The sequence below is a fragment of the Pseudophryne corroboree genome, chromosome 8 (genome assembly GCF_028390025.1).
Source record: "Pseudophryne corroboree isolate aPseCor3 chromosome 8, aPseCor3.hap2, whole genome shotgun sequence".
In the NCBI taxonomy this organism is placed as follows: Eukaryota; Metazoa; Chordata; class Amphibia; order Anura; family Myobatrachidae; genus Pseudophryne; species Pseudophryne corroboree.
This window is the reverse complement of record NC_086451.1, coordinates 43267368-43288627: the sequence shown is the minus strand read 5'-3', so window position 1 is coordinate 43288627 and position 21260 is coordinate 43267368. Positions and strand designations below refer to the sequence as shown.

The window sequence follows — 21260 nt, the reverse complement described above, 5'->3', positions numbered from 1 at the left end:
AACTTTGTGTTATGGACAAAAAGCCCATGATGTCAGTTCTAACCAAGTATGGAGTCCCAGAGGAAGAATATCTTGTCATAAATTCTACCCATTAGAGATAATATGAATGTAGATATAAAGTGGAAAACTTGTAAATGTGTAACTTGTGTCTACCAAATTTTTATCATATTAAGATTTTTTTTTAGAAAGTTGACTCCAAAGTGATAAATTGTGAGATGCATAAAATTGTCTAATGCGTGAGGACACGCATCTTTTCAGCAGGGTTGTATGTAATACCCCACTATGTGAGTTATCCTTTCTGAAATTGTTCCTCACGCTACAGCACATAAATTATATACAGTATGTAATTGTGGAGACTGATAGCAATTCCCAGCAGCCTCTGCAGCTGCTCAGAGGGTCAGATGTATATCACATGACCAGTGTCAGGTGGTACAGCAAGGGACAGTTGAAAAGTGAGCGGCAGTTGGGCAGAGGGGCCCTGAGGTAAACGCTGTGGGACACTGACTGTGCTGTGAGGGGACAGCTGGCAGCACAAGTGAGTGAGAGCAGAGTTTGAGCTGTGACCCTCTCAGGAGTCCTGGTGACGTCGGGCGTAAGGGGTCACTGATCCGCCCCAGAGGGCAAGTAGATGTAGAGCCCATCGACCGAGGACCAGTACAGAGGAATGGCCTGCTCCAATTTGATAGCTGCAGGCTGAGAAACTGAGAGAGGCAGATTGTGAGGCGGAGCCACTCGCCATATAAGGCTGCAGGAGGCCAGTTACTGCCCAGACAACTGGAGAGGTATATTGAAAGCAGCGTTAACGCTATACCGCAGTGTAAAAACACTATTTTCCCCAGCAAGTCACCTTCAAACACCAGAGTATAAATAAGTGCACTTATTATATTGACTGTAAATCAGCTACAGTTAACACTGCAGTGTATAAAATGCTATAGCAAACCTATCTCATATAACAGCGCAGGGAAAGCGCAGGGAAAAACAGGCAGACAGACTTCATAGTGAGCCTATGACATACTCTCAGTCTACAGCGTTCTGCATTTCTGTCAGGAACCATTTGCCTGTGATAATTCAGCTATAACAGCAGTGATTTGATAAATCAGTGTACTATGCCATAATCTCTTGGATAATTAATTTGGTACCAACAGTAGGCAAGAGAAAGGGAGAAGAGAGTCTGACATTAAGACTACCCATCTCAGTTAAAGTCAGCATTAGCAATACAGACTAACTTTGTCCCGTGGAAGCATCTTGGATAGCCACAGCCTCAGCGTACCATTATCTACATTTGTCAATCCTATCCTAGTCTGTCTGGAATAAGAAATTATCCTATTGTATATTACAATGACTTAAATGGAAGGAACTAAAGTGTTAATAAGCAATACCTTAAACTGGATTTATTTGGAAAAGCCCCAACAGTTTCTTCATTTATCACACGGGTATTCTAAATGACACTGGCAAAGTAGTACCCAACCGAACTGTATTGTGTGGACAGTCTTGGGGTAATCGTAGACACTAATAGAATCGTATCGATGTAAAGTTAAAGTATATGCATAAAGTAATACTGTTTCATATATCCTCAAGGGGGTTACGTAAGATTGCATTTATGGTCACATATAGCCTACTGTATATGCTTAAATTCAGGTATTCGCTCATTGAGAATCTGGAAGCAGTTTAGTAAATGACCTTAGTGTGAAATACATTGTTACAATTTAAAAATTGATGTATGGTACTGTAACTGTTCTTTTACAAGTTAGTGTTTATTCAACTTTCACATAGTTCACTATTGCAATATGTATGCTAAATAAACTGGTATTTAGAGCTATATAAGTAGTTCATTATGTGGAAGCTCCTGTACTCACCTCTCAGTTAAGAATCAAGAACCGGAGAGTCCTAAGGGAAAAGCGATGTCATAAGCACTTACCTGAATACTTACCTAGTTTTTACATAAGCAGCGGAAAGAGTGGAGAGGTGAGCCAAGGAGAAGTTGTCCTTGGCAACAGATCAGCAATGGAGTAACATATATACTTTGCATTCTATAAAATTATACAGAGCAGCTGATTGGTTGCCATGGGCAACTTCTCCACTGGCTCACTTCTCTACTCTTATCACTGCTTAGTACATCTCCCCCTGAGTTTTTCTTTGCCCTTTGCAGACCTGATGGCAGAGCTGCTAGTAGTCTGGAGATTTATAATGCGATTCATTTCTACAGATCTCATGTATTTATAATAGGGCTGCTTTAATCAAGGCGCATATACATATGTATGAAGACAGATATTCAGAGATGTCATTTTTGCCGCTCATAGTAAATTTTCCTCATATATTATAGTAAATACATTCCTATTAACAAGGCTTAGATGAGCTGTGCATCTAACTATTGCTAAGGATTGCAGTTCAAAAACAGCTGCTATGCCACAGGTTGTCCCATTCTATATTACACGTGTGTGTCATAGTTACCGACATTCTGGCTGCTATCTGCGGGAGAGAGCAGCCAGGTCGGCTCGCAGGGCGGGCAGGGGAGGCTGTGACGAAGAGGAGGGGGTGAGCCGGAGGCGGGACGGGGGTGGAGCAAGGACAGACGGGGGTGGACCAAGGGCGGGGTCACGATGACACCTCCTTTAAGCCCCGCCCTGCTCTGTAATGGCGTGATCACCGGCATTACACTGCAGGGGGCGTGGCTATGATGACGCGATTCAGCAAGAATCGCGTCATCGACTGCCCGGACCGCCCACTTTACACACTAAGTGGGCGGACGGGCAGGGGGGACCCCCGCGAATCGGGAGACTTGCCTGCTCTTCCGGGGGGCCGGGAGGGTCACCCGATTTTCGGGAGCCTCCCGGCCATTCCGGGAGAGTAGGCAAGTATGGTGTGTGTGCTTTCACTTACAGCCGGGTAGGTAGTGAACCAAGCAGCATTAGAAATGTAGGGGATTTAGGGGTCTTTTCATGAAGCAGTGAAAAGTGTGGAGACGTGAGCTAGTGGAGAAGTTGCCCATGACAACCAATCAGCATTGAAGAAACATTTATCATTCGCATACTATACAATTGTACAGAGCAGCTGATTGGTTGCCATGGGCAACTTCTCCACTGGCTCACTTCTCCACTCTTTTCACTGCTTCATGAATAGACCCCTTAATGCAGGTTATATGGGGGAGATGTACTAAGTCTCGGAGAGTGATAAAGTGAATAGAGATAAGGGGGTCTATTTACTAAGCACTGGATGGAGATAAAGTGGACAGAGATAAAGTACCAGCCAATCAGCTCTTAACTGATACAGAGCGGGATGTACTCAGGGCTGGATTAACAATGGGGCGGATGGGGCTGCAGCTCCAGGCCCCCCATTGAAAATAAGCCCACAGACCGCAGCAGTGAAGCCCCATATCCACCGGCATTACAATGAGTCACAGTGACTCATTGTATGTCGCTGCCAGTGTGGAGATGTGCCCCGTGTCCCAGGGCACATCGGACCGGCAGGGTGCAGGGGATCTGCATCCCCTGCGTTCCTGGCTGTGGGCAGCGCTGGGGCAGCTTGTCTGTCCCCAGGGCCTGTCAGTGTGCGGCAGCGGCGGGTGTCTGGTGCAGGGATCAGACGTTTCCCTGCACCAGACTGTCAGCGGCGTCGGGCAGCACCGCGGCAGCGGTGCTTTAAACTTGGTGCCATTCTGGCCGCCAATGAAAAGCACCGCCCGTGGCTTTTCAAATCCGGCGCTGTCCGCGAGCCAATCGCGGCTCGCTGGGCGCCGGCCAATCAGGGGCGGGCGCGGCGAGCCAATCGGCGCTCGCCACGTCATAGGCCCCGGCGTCTGACGTCAGACGCCGGGCGGAAGCCAAAGACCGAGAGCGCGCGGAAGAGCGCAGAAGACGCCGGGCGGGAGCCGAAGATGGAGGCCGCGTGGAAGAGCGGCGAAGAGCCGGACGGGGAGCCGAGGCGGCGTGGAAGAAGAAGAAGACGGCGGCCGTGGGGAGAAGAGCTCCGGTGGCCGCTGAAGAGGACGGAAGATGTTGGCCTCCTGAAAGAAGATGTCCAGCGGCGGCTGGACTCAGAAGGACGGCGGAGGCGGCGCTGCTGGCCAGGACGGGTCAGCAGCAGAAGAGGGCGGCGGAGATTCCTGGACCAGGTGAGGCCTCAGTGAGGCTTATCCCACCCCCCTTCCTTCCTAGACTACCAGGGACGGGCATTAGGCCCGGGGGCACAGTTCAGGCACTAGGCCTGTTGCGCAGTTAGGAGTTTGTCACCCCCTGATTTGGTGGTTTGGGCGTTAGGCCCAGGCCACTGTAATTGGCTGTGTAGGCGGGCATTAGGCCGAGGGCATATAGTGGGCATTAGGCCCAGATTAATAGGTGTGCCCCCCAGATGAATAAGGGTGGTACTGGGCGCTAGGCCAAGGCCACCCCAACGTGCGCAGAGTAGGCAGGCTTGTAAGCCTGAGCCCCACTCTATAAGGTGACCCTGGGCATCAGGCCCAGATCACCCAACGGGCACCAAGATAGGCGGGCACTAGGCCCGAGGATAAAGTCAGGCCTCTGGCCTGGGTGCAGATAGGGGGGCAGTAGGCCCAAGTAGGGGTACGGGAGGTGGGTGAGCTGTACAGCGCCCACTCCCTGGCGTTCTGATTAAGGTTGTTAAAGGGACAGCACCGTGGTTGTTACACCGTGTATTGTGATGTATGTGGTTACCGTGCGGGGCAAAGTGTGAGCTTGTAAAATTTGTGTCTAGTTTTGTTGCACCACACCCACAGAGCTAGTTTGAGGGCTCTGCCTTTGTAGTTAGTATAGGGGTGTTACACTAGGTTGGAGTTAGGCCCTGCACGGCTGTTTGTTTGTTTGTCTCCTTACAGGGACCTGTAAGAGGAGAAGACGTTCGCAGTGCGGAACTGACGGTGAGTAGCATCTGTGTACGTCTGTCCCTTTGTCTGTCCCCGAGCGCCGGAATAGGGGTTTGCTCACGGCCGTGAGAACCCCTTCATCACAGTACGCGCGAGAGTGCGAGTGTGTGAATTCTGGGTGGCTGAGGCTTTGTGCCTGTGATGACCTTTCACCCAACCGGTGAAGGTCGCCGTCACCCCTGGGGTATCCCCTTTCTCGGTGGAAGAAGGGTTGATACCCCCCCTTAAGGTAGACTATTTTCTCCTCAGCTCGTTCGTCCGTCAGCTCCGAGAGGGAATCGCCGTGTCCGGATCCGACTGAAGATTGCCAGGTCCGTTGAAGGTTCCGGTACCTGAAGGTAAGAGAGAGCGGCACCTGGTGAGTAGCGAAACTACACCTGCACGGCAGCAGGCACCACCACACCGCACCGCCATCCCTCTTACACCAGCACCTCACCCGACGCCAGAGACAGTGCCCTAGACCTCTCGAACACCTCTTCCCCCTAGACTAGTAGCTGTGCTGCCGTCTATGTTCAGTGACGCGAGTCTGCCCAGCCAGGGTGGAGGAGGAGCCGCTCTCCTCTCTGTGAGAGGTGCGGCTGCGGTGCGTGTGGTGCCTGCTGCCGTGCAGGTGTAGACTCTGTACTCACCAGGCGCCGCTCTCTCTCACCTTCAGGTACCGGAACCTCCAACGGACCTGGAAATCTTCAGTCGGATCCGGACACGGCGATTCCCTCTCGGAGCTGACCGACGACCGAGCTGAGGAGAGAATAATATACCTTAAAGGGGGTATCGACCCTTCTTCCTCTGGAACAGGGGATACCCCAGGGGTGACCGCGACCTTCACCGGTTGGGTGAATGGTCATCACCGGCACGAAGCCTCAGCCACCCAGATTTCACACACTCGCGCTCTCGCACGTAGTGTGATGAAAAGGATTCTCACGTCCGTGAACAATCCCGATTCCGGCGCTCGGGGACAGACAAGGGACAAACTCACACAGATGTTACTCACCGTCAGTTTCGCACTGCGAACGTCTTCTTCTCTTACAGGTCCCTGTAAGGAGATAAACAAACAAGCAAACAGCCGTGCAGGGCCTAACTCTAACCTAGTGTCACACCCTATACTAACTACAACGGCAGAGCCCTCAAACTAGCTCTGTGGGTGTGGTGCAACAAAACTAACACACTTAACGAGCTCACACATCGCCCCGCACGGTAACATGCATCACGATACACAATGCAAGCGACGGTACGGTCCCTTTATCTACCCGACTCAGCACACCCAGTAGTGGGGGCCGCACAGCTCACCCACCTACCATACTCTCTCCTTAGGGGCTCAGGCCGAGCGGGCCTGCCTACTTAACACCTCAGGGTGGCCTGGGCCTAGCGCCCAGGGCCACCTGTACTCACCTCGGGGAAACACTGATTCACTGGGCCTAGCGCCCCCTAACTGCACACAGGCCGGAGGCCTGACTTCGCCCACGGGCCTAGCGCCCGCCTAACTGTGCCACAGGGAGGGTGGCTTGTGCCTAATGCCCAAACCACCTAATAAAATAGTGACCCCAAACTCCTATCTGCGCCCCAGGCCTAGTGCCTGAATTGTGCCCTCGGGCCTAATGCCCGTCCCTGGTGGTCGAGGGAGGAAAAGGGGAGGGGGAAGGATAGCCTCACTGAGGCCTCACCTAATCCGGGGGCCTCCGGCACCGTCTTCTGCCGCTGACCCGTCCTGGCCAGCGGCGTCGCCTCCGTTGCTCCGCGTCCAGCCGCCGCTGGACATCTTCTTCCCGGAGCCCGACCGCTGGCCTTCTCCTCGCGCTCTTCCGCGCGCGCGCTGACCTCCGCTCCCGCCTGTCTTCTTCGCCGCTCTTCGGCGCGGCCTTTTCTTCAGGCTCCCGTCAGACGCCGGGGGCGGGGCCTATGACGCGGCGAGCGCCGATTGGCTCGCCGCGTCCCTCTCCGATTGGCTGCCGCTCCGGGAGCCGCGATTGGCTCCTGGAGGGCGCCAAGATTCAAACGCCCCTGCAGTCTCTGGTCCGGTGCAGGGAAAAAGGTAATCCCTGCACCGGACACCCGCCGCCACGCACCCAGCGCTGGGGACAGACAAGCTGCCCCAGCGCTGTCCCCAGCTAGGGACAGCAACATGGATGTGCCCACAGGGCACATCTTTACATTTCTACTCACAGCTCCCCCTCCCAGACTTAGTGCCGCTGAAGAGGAAGGCCCGGTCGGATGGGGAGGAGGGACCTCTCAGCTCCTCCCCTTTACCACTAGGGCTCAAGGATCCAGCACCGCATAGGCATCACAAGAAATGTCGGGTTGGCCACAGGGGCAGGATGCCAGCTGCCCCCCAGGCCAGTACTAAAGAAGCAGTTTAGGGCCCAGACATACAGCAGCGTGGTCACAGGGGGCGGGGTTTAGATCGAGGGCGGAGCCATCCAGATCACAGTATAAGGCAATATACATGTATGTATATTACCTTATGCTAATACCAATACCGCTGCTGCTGCTGCATTAGGGCTGTACAGAGGCTGTGGCTGATACACTGTGAGCGTGTGTATGGTGATTATACCTGTCAGTAGCTGTAGCTTCTCACTGCTGTCACTCTGCTGCTGCTGTTCTCCAGGATTACATGGACAGCTAATATACTATAGCTGTCCACTCCTCTGGGGCCAGCCACCAATGCTCTGAGCTCCTTTTCAGGCTGGTCCCTCCTATCCTGCCTCCCAGAGCCGGCCATAGGTATAGGCAAACTAGGCAATTGATTAAAATGATATGCAGCATGCCTATATTCTGTGTGTAGCATTTCATATGCAGATACAGCCACAGTCTCACACAGTATATAGGCATGCTGCATATCAGTTTAATCAGCAGATACTGCTTGTGCATCCTAGCCACATAGCATAAAAAAAAGGTGCCCGACGTTAGCATTGAGGCAAGATTTATGAGGACACATCTGTAGCCAAGCAGAGGCAGAGGTCACAGTGTTAGTAACAGTGTGAGGGCTGTGTGCATGTGAGTGGGTTGGTTGTGCAGTAGTGTAAGGAGCATAATGTGTGTCATGTAAAAATGCATTAATAATGTCACGTGCAACATATGTGTAAGGGGCACTATGTGTGTCATGTGTATAAGGGCATTAATAATGTGCGGCATATGTGTAACAGGGTACTACTGTATGTGTGTCATTATGTGTATAGGGGCACTAATAATGTGCAGCAAATGTGCAGGGGGCACTATGTGTGTCATTATGTGTATAAGGGCATTAATAATGTGCGGCATATGTGTAACAGGGTACTACTGTATGTGTCATTATGTGTATAGGGGCACTAATAATGTGCAGCAAATGTGCAGGGGGCACTATGTGTGTCATTATGTGTATAAGGGCATTAATAATGTGCGGCATATGTGTAAGGGACATTATGTGTAAAAGGGCATTAATAAAAGTTGTCATAATGTGTAAGGCACATTATGTTTATAAGGACCTTAATAATGTGTTTCATATGTGTAAGGGGCATTACTCTGTGGCATTATGTGTATAAGGTGCTCTACTATGTGGTGTTGCGTATAGAAAGGGCACTACTGTGTCATCTAATGTGAATAAAGAGCAATAGGGTGTGGTGTAATGTGAATAGGGAGCAATTCAGAGTGATGCAATGTGAATAAGGGTCTCTAATGTGAGGAGTAACGTTTATAAGGTAAAGTGATACTACTGTGGGATGTAATATGAATTATGAACACTATTGCATGATCAAATGTGAATAAAGTACAGTACTGTGTGGCATAATTGGAATTGGGGGTACTATTGTGTGGCCATGCCCATTTGCCAGCAAAAACACACCCCTTTTTGGGCTGAGCACCAAATGTGCGAACTGTTCCTATTTAAAATATAGGGGGTACAAATACCAAAATAAGGACTGCTATGGGTGAGGGGTGATGGTGCTGGGAAAGAGGTGCAAGGTCAGAGGCAGAACCAGCGGTGGTACTAGGGGGCACCAGCCAAAATCTTGCCTAGGGCATCATATTGGTTAAGGCCGACTCTGCTGCCTCCCATCCTCCAGTCTCCTCCCTATTCTGGGCCAGCCCAGTGTCTCCTGAGTCCTGACTTCTTTTCCCTCCACTGTTTCTATAAGGTGCAGAAACCAGGCAAGTGGATTGTGGGGGGAGGTAAAGGTTACAAGAACAAAAGAATCTGTTTAGTATGTATGTACAGAAATATAAAATCCCTTCCTCTCCCACTCCATCCCATTCCACACTTTGTTGTTCAACCCCCTGGGATTGGTCGTGACCCCAACAGTCAAAACACTGATGCCCGAATACCGACACTCCTTAGAACGCTGGGGCCGGCATCCTAACTGGGATCACAATTCCGGCACTGGCATCCCGAATGACTGACTGCCAGACAGCCAGAAAGGTAAGCCAGCGGGGAGCATTTGGGGGGGTTGTTCGGGAGGTTAGGTTTAGGCTGTAGGGGGAGTGTTAGGGTTAGGCTGCGGAAAGGGCAGTTAAGTATAGGAATCCCCAGGGAGGGTTAGGTTTAGACTGTGGGAACAGAGGGTTAGAGTTAGGGGGGCATTGGGGGAAGGACAGTATACTTACCATGCCCCTGTCAGGATTCTCAATCAGGATGCCGCGGTCAGTATTCTGACCCCCAGCATTTCAAACCCAACCCCACCACAATTATATATTTTAACATTAGATACTATCGCTCCGAGGGGTTAAACAAAAACATTAATTATAGATACTTTCTGTGATAAGATTTTTATGTGAATCCTGACCAAGGAGCTTGTTATTTATGTAATATTTATTGTTTATTTTTTATGTTGTGTCCTTTTGCGTTAGTGACATATAGTAGGGCAGCAGATTGGGATTCGGTATGATATATCACTGGATGGGATGCCGGTAGTCGGAATACCGACAGCGGCATCCCGCCCATCAGAATCCCAACAGCCCCCCAGAAAGTACTGTAACCATCCCCTGTTCCTATCCTAACCCTTCCCCGCTGGTGCCTAACTCTAACCCTCCCCGCTGGTGCCTAACTCTAACCCTCCCCGCTGGTGCATAACTCTAACCCTCCCCGCTGGTGCCTAACTCTAACCCTCCCCGCTGGTGCCTAACTCTAACCCTCCCCGCTGGTGCCTAACTCTAACCCTCCCCGCTGGTGCTTAACTCTAACCCTCCCCGCTGGTGCTTAACTCTAACCCTCCCCACTGGTGCCTAACCCTCCCCACTGGTGCCTAACCCTAACCCTCCCCGCTGGTGCCTAACTCTAACCCTCTCCGCTGGTGCCTAACCCTCCCCACTGGTGCCTAACCCTAACCCTCCCCGCTGGTGCATAACTCTAACCCTCCCCGCTGGTGCCTAACCCTCCCCGCTGGTGCCTAACCCTAACCCTCCCCGCTGGTGCATAACTCTAACCCTCCCCGCTGGTGCCTAACCCTCCCCGCTGGTGCATAACTCTAACCCTCCCCGCTGGTGCCTAACTCTAACCCTCCCCGCTGGTGCCTAACTCTAACCCTCCCCGCTGGTGCCTAACTCTAAACCTCCCCGCTGGTGCCTAACTCTAACCCTCCCCGCTGGTGCCTAACTCTAACCCTCTCCGCTGGTGCCTAACCCTCCCCACTGGTGCCTAACCCTAACCCTCCCCGCTGGTGCATAACTCTAACCCTCCCCGCTGGTGCCTAACCCTCCCTGCTGGTGCCTAACGCTAACCCTCCCTGCTGGTGCCTAACGCTAACCCTCCCTGCTGGTGCCTAACTCTAACCCTCTCCGCTGGTGCCTAACCCTCCCCGCTGGTGCTTAACCCTCCCCACTGGTGCCTAACCCTCCCCGCTGGTGCCTAACCCTAACCGCAGGTGCCTAACTCTAACCCTCCCCACTGGTGCCTAACTCTAACCCTCCCCACTGGTGCCTAACTCTAACCCTCCCCGCTGGTGCCTAACTCTAACCCTCCCCGCTGGTGCCTAACTCTAACCCTCCCCGCTGGTGCCTAACTCTAACCCTCCCCGCTGGTGCATAACTCTAACCCTCCCCGCTGGTGCCTAACTCTAACCCTCTCCGCTGGTGCCTAACCCTCCCCGCTGGTGCTTAACCCTCCCCACTGGTGCCTAACCCTAACCCTCCCCGCTGGTGCCTAACCTTAACCGCAGGTGCCTAACTCTAACCCTCCCCGCTGGTGCCTAACTCTAACCCTCCCCACTGGTGTCTAACTCTGACCCTCCCCGCTGGTGCCTAACTCTAACCCTCCCCGCTGGTGCCTAACTCTAACCCTCCCCGCTGGTGCATAACTCTAACCCTCCCCGCTGGTGCATAACTCTAACCCTCCCCGCTGGTGCCTAACCCTAACTCTCCCCGCTGGTGCCTAATCCTAGCCCTCCCCGCTGGTACCTAATCCTAGCCCTCCCCGCATGTTCCTAACTCGTCTCTAACCCTCCCCGCATGTTCCTAACTCTAACCCTCCCCGCTGGTGCATAACTCTAACCCTCCCCGCATGTTCCTAACTCTAACCCTCCCCGCTGGTGCCTAACCCTAACTTCCCCTTCTAAGTGCCTAACCCTAACCCCCCCTCCCCGGTACCTAACCATAACCTTTCCGTCCCTGTACCCTAACCCTAAACCCCGTTCTAATGCTTACACCTAACCTCCCCCCTCCCACGGCAGGACATGATCGTGCCCCGCTAAAAGTACGTTCGGGAATTTGATGCCAGCATTATGTTGCCGTTCGGGATTCCGGCATCAGTATTTTGGTGCCGGGATTCCATGCTGCACCATTTTAACTTCATATCGCAGATTGTATGTTTACACTTATTGTATTATGCCCACTGCACTTTACAGTGTTTCTTACTCTCTGAGCAGCCGGATGTGAGTTATTATTAGATTATTATTAGCTATATATTGAGGTGGCACAATGGCGCTGCAACGCACTAGGGAATGTAACACCGGAAGTGCGGATGGGCATGCGCATTACGGTGGAACGCATGACATTCCCATAGGATATAGGCAGAGGTGTAGCAAGGTGTCATGGTGCCTGGAGCAAGGTATGTTTCGGCGCCCCCCTCCCCTGTACTGAATTGGGGGCGTGGCCACCAGAACCGGTTTAGACCTTGTAGCATCCAGGGCGAAAGTTTCCTTTGGCGGCCCCCCTCCCACACACACACCCGTAAGTTATATCTAGTGCGCGCCGATGGCGCGTGGCAAAAAATAGGAGCTTGGCTTCATAGGGAAGGGGCGTGGCCACAGTTATGCCCCCTGTAGTTATGGACCCAGTAGTTGAGCCCCCTGTAGATTTGCCCCCAGTAGTTGTGCCCCCTGTAGATTTGCCCTAAGTAGATGTGCCCCCTGTAGCTGTGCCCCCAGTAGGTGTGCCTCCTGTAGCTGTGCCCAGAGTAATTGTGCACCCTGGTTTGTGCCCCCTGTAAGTGAGCCCACTGTAGATTTGCCCCCAGTAGTTGTGCCCCCTGTAGATTTACCCCCAGTAGATGTGCCCCCTGTAGATTTGCCCCCAGTAGATGTGCCCGTAGTATTTGTGCCCCCTGTAGATGTGCCCCCAGTAGATGTGCCCCCTGTAGCTGTGCCCGGAATAGTTGTGCCCCCAGTAGGTGTGCCCCCTGTAGCTGTGCCCAGAGTAATTGTGCCCCCTGTAGCTGTGCCCCCTGGTAGCGCTGCAGACACAAAAGAAAACAAAACAAAAAAAATACTCACCTGCCCCGCTCCTGCTTTCCGACTGCTGCTGGCCGCGTCCCCGCCTGTCCGTGCGTGTGACACGTGACGTCACGCGCAAGTCACGGACTGGAGGGGAGGGAGAGATGTGATGCAGCTCGGGCTTCCAGCTGTCAGTGATTGACAGCTGCGGCTGCGAGCTGCTTGTGGCCAGGCGGAGGTTCCGGCGGAGTCGAGCTGCGGCACCCTGTACTGTCTTGGGCGCCTGGAGCTCGAGCTCCACCGGAACCGCCCTCCCTACGCCCCTGGATATAGAAAGTGCTGGTGAGCATATGCAGTGCGATGGAAGTCACGCACGGACCCCTAGCTGCCAGGTGTATGATTTGATTAGATTGAGATGGCTTAAGTGGTGTTCTGCGCGCAAGTCGCTGTTTTACTGACTTCTGATGCATGGCTGTGTTGTGTTGCATGTCTAGCGGCCCAGGAGGGGACCAAGGTTGACGAACTAATCTCCTATATAATAGCCCTATTCTGTGACCTTGTGATTCATTTGCTAATGCTGGGCGGAGTCACAACAGTGGGCGGAGTTATTCAAATGAGTCACAGAGATCTGGCCAAATCTACAGGAGACTAGGAGCAGAAGCAGATAGCATGGGCATTGGGCATGGCACAGGCAGGGGTGCAGACCTCCCAGCTTTCTGCAGGAGCTTTCTCCAGGCAGAAGGAGGGAAACACACTCGGCGAAAAGGGGGCGTGGCTTCACGGGAGGGCCCCGTTTTCGTCAGTGAGGGAGCATGCCCAGCGCTCTGTGAGCTGCTGGCATGCTCCCAGGGGCTGATTATGAGTCCTGGGGGCCCAGGGCACTTGATACAGTGGAGCCCTATCTCATTGCTGTGCCTGCTGTGGGTTGGGGGCGTGGCCTAATCGCGGACCGCGCGGCCACGCCCCTTATGCAAATTCCGATATTTATTTTTTTAATGGGATTTTGGCCCCTCAGCTAGGGCTAAATCCAGAAGGGGTGGTCGCTCCCCCGTACACACCCGCACAGGCAGAAGAAAGCAGGGAGACTGCTGCCTCCCTGCAACACCACAGACCTGCCAATATGCAGCAGCGTGTGCTGACTGTAGCACAATGCTGCCGCTGTTGCTGGCAGGACGGGGGGGGGGGGGAGCTTCTGAGCTGGGACAGAGCTACTCCAGCCGGGGGGCCCCCTAAAACTGTGGGGCCAACGGTACGAATCCCCTGCCCCCCCCCCCCCTTAATCCGGCTCTGCTGCTGGAACCCCCCCCCCATTAATCCGTACCCCCTGATGCCCCCTCTCCCTCTGTCTCCACTATTCACCGCTGCTCTGCTAAGCAGAACAGCGAGTACAGGAGCTTTCCAACTGCCCCCCCCCCCCCCCCCCCCACCGCCGGACACTGCGACCCGCGGGTGGGACAGCGGGACAGACCCCAAAAAATGGGACTGTCCCGCGAAAATCGGGACATTTGGGAGGTATGGGGTTGTGTGAGGGGTATGTCATACAGACAGACGGGCACCGGCCCACTGTGTGCTTGACCCCCACATCGGCATACTCAGCAGGGTCTCTCTGGTGCAGAGGAGCGTCACTTTCTGGCACACTCCACGCTTCTTAGCTGCAGTTTTGTGGGGCACCTGCCGCTGTGCAGGTTCCATACTGCCTCTGTTATCTCCAGCCCCGGCAACCCCACCGCTAGCTGCAGCGCTGCCACCCGCAGTGGAGTGCGCCCAGCTCATTCACACACTTTAGCTGGCGGGTAGCACTGCAGAAATCCGAGCTGCTTGCAGGCTCTGACCCACTCCTCCCTCCAGCCGCAGCGTCTCCTGGGAGCTAACCAGTCACTCCCAGTCTCCCCTTACCACAGTGCCCGGAAGCCGTGAGGTCCGCGCCACGTGCATGCTATGACCCCCTCCTCCCTCCAGCCGCAGCATCTCCAGGGGGCTAACCAGTCATTTCCAGTCTCACCTTACCACAGTGCCCGGCAGCTGCGCGAGGTCTGCGGTGTGTGACTGAGGAGGGGGGGAGGGATGCGGATGGGCAGAGAAAGCAGGACTCCAGCCTGAGAGAGTCAGCCATGCCAAGTCTCCAGCAGCAGCAGATCCCAACAGGTTGGAGTGGAACAGCAGCAGCCAGCAGCAGTGACTCCGGTAAGACACATCTGTCTGTCACCACTGTTTTGTCCCTAATACCAATCTCTCCCGTGCCCTGTGTTCTGTCATGTCCCTGTCACCCCTGGCCTTGCCCTGCCACCCTTATCCTGGCCCTTTCACCCTTATCCTGGCCCTTTCACCCTTATCCTGGCCCTGTCACCCTTATGCTGGCCCTGTTACCCCTATCCTGGCCCTGTCACCCCTGTGCTTGCCCTGTCAACCCTATACTGGCCCCATCACCCCTGTCCTGGTCCTGCCGCCCCTACCCTGGCCCTGTCACCCCTATCCTGTCCCTATCATTTCTGTCCTGGCCCTGTCACCCCTGTCCTGGCCCTGTCACCCCTGTCCTGGCCCTGTCACCCCTGTCCTGGCACCGTCACCCCTGTTCTGACCCTGTCACCCCTGTCCTGGCCCCGTCAACCCTGTACTGACCCTGTCACCCCTGTCCTGGCCCTGTTACTGCATACCCTCCAACTACCTTTTATGGCATGTACAGTACCCGCAGCGCCTCCAGACCTCTCCCCAATGCACCACACCTCCGCACCTTCCCCTCCACCACATGCGGCACTCCACCCCTCCCCCACATGCTGTGCCTCCAGACCCCCTACAGCACCCGTGGCTCCCACTCCTCCACCCCTTCACCACCCACAGCACCTCCAGGCCCCTTCCACCATTCACCCCCCTTATATGTCTCCCCCCACACCTGCCCCCCTCCATCCGCAGCATCTGCAGACACCCTCCTCCATCAGCGGTCCCCCCCTCACCCACCCCTCCCCCACCAATGGCACCCCCGCACCTGCCCCTCCACCACCTGCAGCACCTCCGGACCTCCTTTCCCATCCGCCGCAACACCCGTACCTGCCCCTACCCTACCCATGGTGCCTGCGGTCCCCTACCCAACCCCCGGCACTCCCGTCCCTTCCTATCCCACAGCACCTCCGGAACCCTTCACCCATCCACAACATCCCCACACCTGCCCCTCTCCCACCCGTGGCACCCCTGCCCCTCCCCCACCTGCAGTGCCTCCGGACCCCTCCCCCATCTGCATCCCCCACTCCTTTGCCCCTCCCCCACGCGCAGCACCTCCCGAACCTTCCCCATCCGGGCCCCACCCCCACTTCTGCCTCCCCTCCACCCGCAGCATCTACAGACACCATCCGCAGTCCCCCCCGCACCCGCTACATTCTGTACATCGTGCCCTGCAGGTGCTGTTCACGCCGTCGCAAGGGGCTGCGCCTCCTTCACCATCGCACGCCCTTTCATTGTGCAATATTTAACCACTAACAAAGGAATGCAGGTAATACTCCATATAATACAAATATTAAACCCCAGAAAGGCATGCAAGGGTTAAGGGGGCGTAGCCCCTTGCGACGGTGTGAAGAGCGCCCGTAGGGCGCGATGAAGCACCTAGTCTAAATATAAGGATGAGATGGCATTGATTTGCATATCGGTTTTATGGTTGCCATGATAATTATTTGATCTCAGAGGCTTGCAGTTTCTTTTACTGGGTGGTGATGAAGACAAGTTGATTTATTAAATATGTAATTTTCTGTAAAAAAAACTTTTGGAGAGTGCCCTCATTATTGAATCTGTTCTGTGGCTGCACTTGGACTGTGCTGGCGGTTTTGTCTGAGCATTTTGAAGGCTGCAAATGCAGGAGGAGTGCATCCATTTTGAAACACACACACACACACACACACACACACACATACAGTCGGCGGGATCCCGGCGGCGAGCGCAACGCATCCCCTCGTGGGCTCATCGCGATTCGGGCACTAATTCTAACTGCTTCATATATATATATATATATATATATATTAATATATATATATATGTATATATTTATTTCGACGAGCACTGTTAAGTGGTTGAAGGTAGGCACTAGCTATGACCTCCATACCACACCCATGGCACAGGCCACACACCCTGTTTAGACCACCCCCACCGCTGCACTTGTCACACCTCCTACCAAGGCGCACAATAGGCCCTTCATAAATTTCAGCTCCAGGCCCATGTGGACCTTAATCTGGACTGGATGTACTAAACGGAAAATATCGGTAAGCTCCTGTGTAGCGCATTTTCCTAATGTACTAACTACTAACCCCTGGCCGGCAGGTCAGCTCCGCGGCGGGGTTCGCTGGTGATACCCCATAGAAGCTTATGGGCTTCCCTCCACAGCGCTGTGTGAGGGATCCGATCGGATCCCTCCAAGTGTGCCTCGCGTCCGCCCCCGGCGCCCTGCACATGCGCAGACTGACTCCTGTGACTGATTCCCGGGAGTCAGGGGATCGCGGAAAACAGCGCTTATCGGAAGAGCTGTCCTCCGCAGTGCTGATCGCATATGTAAGTCATACTTGCCTACCCTCCCGGAATGGCTGGGAGGCTCCCGAAAATCGGGTGGCCCTCGCGGCTCCCCGAAAGGGTGGGCAAGCTTCCCGATTTCCCTGTCAGGCCCTCTACTCCCCCCCCTCGGCCACCCACAGCAGAGAACAAGTGGCCGCCGAGGAGATTCGATGGTGTGTTTCGCTCTGAATCGCAACAACGTAGCTCCGCCCCCTGCTATACAGTGCCTAGTTTCACGCCACTGTATAGCGGGGGCGGAGCCACGATGACGCAATCATGATGTCACGCCCCCGAACTGCCCACTTCCCCATCGTCACACCCCTCAGACAGCCCATCATGCTGCCAGCCACACCCCATGCGCCTACAACGCTGCCTCCTCCCGGAGGAGGGGGCTGCAAGGTAGGCAAGTATGATGTAAGTACATGCATCAGGGCGCTGGACGCCGATATCCGTTAGTACATCTCACCCCCAGGCTGTGTTTGAAAAATGTCAGGAGCTGGTTTGTTGCTAGTTTACCTCTCTCCACTTTATCACTCTCCAATTCTTAGTACATCTCCTCCATAATCTTATTACGTACAAATGGGGACCTAAGCACAGTAACAGTTTTGGAACGCTATACTTTGTCTACCATAGAGCCCGCCATCTGTACATTATGCTCATTGAAAACGTTACAGCATGTTAGAAGATTACACTGGTTAAGGCGTGAAGCAGAGCTTGTGGTGGAGCGGGGTTGTTATAGATTGCCAGCCGATTACTGTACATGAGATGTAGGTAGCGATGCAGGATGCTGGAACACTGCTAATGCAGAAGCAAACAGGCAAGTCTCTTGGAGCAAAGGAGGAGATGCAGCAGAAATTAGCAGGGAAAATTGCATGGCGGCCGTTTTCCTGGAGATTGCACATGAGCAGTAGAGAAGTCACCAGGTTCATGGTGCGGATGCCATTTTCCCGGAGACCTGCACATGCGCATTGTACACTAGCACAATGCTACAGATGGGGGTCTGCACACAGGCTCTCTCTTAAATCGAACCAGGGCTGAGGTCTAAGTGCAGCGGTGCAAGTGGGCAGGTACAGGTGGGTACGGCGTACCCTTAAGAATTTAGCCGTGGGTACACCGTACCCACCGCCGACAGGCCGCCGCTCCCTCCCTCCGCTGCTGCTCACCGCCGCTGCTGCGAGGGGAGGAGAGCGCAGCATGTGCCTCTACTGCCCCTCAGTGTCTGCCTTCAATTCAGCGTCGGCCTGTGAGCCAATCAGAGCTCCTGATTGGCTGCCGGACCACGAGCTTTGATTGGCTCACGGATCGGCACTGAATTGAAGGTAGACACCCAACAACGCCACCGTAGACTGAGGGGCAGGAGAGGCGCACGCTGTGCTCTCCTCCCCTCACACACAGAAACAGGACAGCAGCAGGAGTGAGCAGCAGGGGAAGGGGGGGGGGGATGTGTACCTGGTGCTGGGGGCATGTGTATCTGGCACTGGGGGCATATCTAGCACTGGGGGGACATGTGTATCTGGCACTGCAAGGACATGTGTATCTGGCACTGGGGGTATATCTGGCACTGCAAGGACATGTGTATCTGGCACTGGGGCATATCTAGCACTGTGGGGGCATTTCAGTATCTGACACTGAGGGGCAATGTATATCTGGCACTGGGGGCATTTGTGTATCTGGCACTGTGAGGCAATGTATATCTGTCACTCTGGGGGCATTTGTGTATCTGGCATGTGGGGCAATGTGTATCTTGCACTGTGGGGCAATGTATATCTGGCACTGTGGGGCAATGTGTATCTGGCACTGTGGGGCAATGTGTATCTGGCACTGTGGGGCAATGTGTATCTGGCACTGTGGGGCAATGTGTATCTGGCATGTGGGGCAATGTGTATCTGGCACTGTGGGGCAATGTATATCTGGCACTGTGGGGCAATGTGTATCTGGCACTGTGGGGCAATGTGTATCTGGCACTGTGGGGCAACGTGTATCTGGCACTATTGGGGTCATATGTGTATCTGCCCCTCCCCCATATGTGTATCACGCCCCCATTTTAATTGACCACGCCCCATGTGGCATTTGGCCACACCCATTTACCTATAAGACATTTTTTCTACTTGCACCACTGTCTAAGTGGGAAGTGGAGGGAGGCAGATGCACATTTGTGGAGTTGAAAAGGGGCAGAGGCACCGACACGTGGCTGGGGCAGAGCGACACATACTGTATATAGAGGAAGAGGACACAAGCACACAAACTAAACTGTAGACAGACAGAAAGATAGAGAAACACATTGTTGGGGGAGGAGCAGAGAGCTGCAATCTCAAGAGGTGATATTCCTGTGCAACTTACCCATAGAAAAACATTGGGAGTTTCCAGTTGCCCGGAAACCAATGTTCCCCACATCCAAGTAAGCGGCCACTAAATGCAGTATAAAGGGCGGGATGGAGCTGCTGCACATGCCCAGTGGCAGAAGATTCTCCTAACAAGTCTGTGTGTGTGTCTGTTGATCTGAGTGCTCAATAATTGCTTTTTAGAGACGATCTGGTAAGTGGCCTACCATGATCATTGGGCCTGCATACGTCTGATGTCCTGCACTGTGTTTGGGGCAGGCTATAGCTTGTTACATGCTAATTATGCATCCTTCATGAGCAGGCAACTGAAATGAATCATTTAGAAACCCTCCTCCAGAAATCCTGCATGTGCCCAATGTTACCCATTGATGACGTCTGGACTGTTTGGGGCACAAGTGGTTGCATCAGAGAAGAAGCCAAGAACGAGAAGAGAGAAGGGAAAGCACCTGAGGAGGCAGACTCAGTGGACGGAAGCACATTTTCAAGGTTAGATGATGCTGCGCTGCTGCTACCTCTCCAAGGCAGTGAAGGCACCTATTCCAGTGGGCCCACTATTAAGGGGGAGGAGCCACGGTGAATGTACCTCCCCTTAATGTCTCCCCCAGTGCCAATAGTGGACCCACATATAGTTTTGCAGTGTCGGACCCCTGTTCAAGGTGGCAGTAAAAAACAAAAACCCAAAAGAACAGTCGCTGATCATGAAGCAGGCCCCCTACACTATCCGGGCCCCTTACATGTGTGCCTGTTGTACCCCCAAGATGGCAGCACTGATCACAGCTATAGTAATCCCCTATTTCTACAAAATGCCACAAAAAAAACTTAATGTGTGGCATTGGTCTCGGGCCTCCAGCGCATTTGTGAGCTGAGTTGTGCATGCACAGTGGGACCTGAAGTCTGGACTACCAGTAACTAATGGATGTATAGTTGCACAAAACAGAAAAATAATTGTAAAAATACATTTTTCAGATTTATACTTTATGGGGAAAATGCTTTATTTAAGTACCTGTTTTTGCCGGTTGTATGGTTTTTCTCTCTATAATAAACAGACCCCTGCAGTCTACATCCATTACAGAAGGGTAGGATTCTGTAACATTCAATCAACACATTTTCTAAAATATCATTTTTACAGCAAGAGTTCAGTGAGTGAGTAGGATCCGGCCTGTAAGAATGTATCACACACAAATGTTTTTCTGTCTGATGCAGTGTGAAGGATAACGCAACAAATCATTAAACGCGGTATGGTGGTAATTGGCCTGCCAAAGCTGTAGACACAGAAGCAGCCTGAAAAACACACAGCCCTGGCAGTCATTCTGTTCTTCTAAGTGAACCGAGCTTTGAAGTTGATGACTTTGGAATCATTCACATCCCTGCTAATTTGTGAAGAAAATACATGTATATAAAACGTCTACTGCTGAGAAGTAACATATGAATGTAAATCTATACTGAGTATACCTTGCCGGAAGCCTATTCAATACTGATTGAAATCTAAATAAGAATATAAATAGCCAGAAGGATTTGTACAGCAGCAGCAAGGGGTAATAGAGTGGGGGGTGGCAGAAGGGTCTTTACAGCTATTGGTATTTACTGTGATCCGCACCCTGTTTTCAGCCCAACTCCCTACATAAACTTTGCTGAAATGAACTGCTGTGCGTGTTTTCTGATCTCTCCACCATCACACAATGGGGCTCATTCCAAGTTGATCGTAGCAGCAAATTTGTTAGCAGTTGGGCAAAACCATGTGCCTATTTCAGACCTGATTGTAGCCCTGCAAAAGCCCACTGCCTCACAATAGCGTAAAGCTCGCTTTGTGCAATCTCTGCATTGTGTAGTAGGGGCTGGGCCACAATTACTTGGTATTGCAGTCTTGCCACCTGTTCCGCCCCCAATTCTGCATCA

At 53.2% G+C, this 21260-nt stretch overlaps 1 long non-coding RNA gene across 1 annotated transcript; it reads left to right on the top strand.

Moving 5' to 3' along the window:
* Positions 1 to 213: 213 nt before the first annotated feature.
* Positions 214 to 20906, top strand: LOC134947461 (uncharacterized). Its single transcript, XR_010182561.1, has 3 exons — positions 214 to 782; positions 19666 to 19850; positions 20568 to 20906. It is a non-coding gene; the product is annotated as an uncharacterized LOC134947461 (long non-coding RNA).
* The last annotated feature ends 354 nt before the right edge of the window (positions 20907 to 21260 follow it).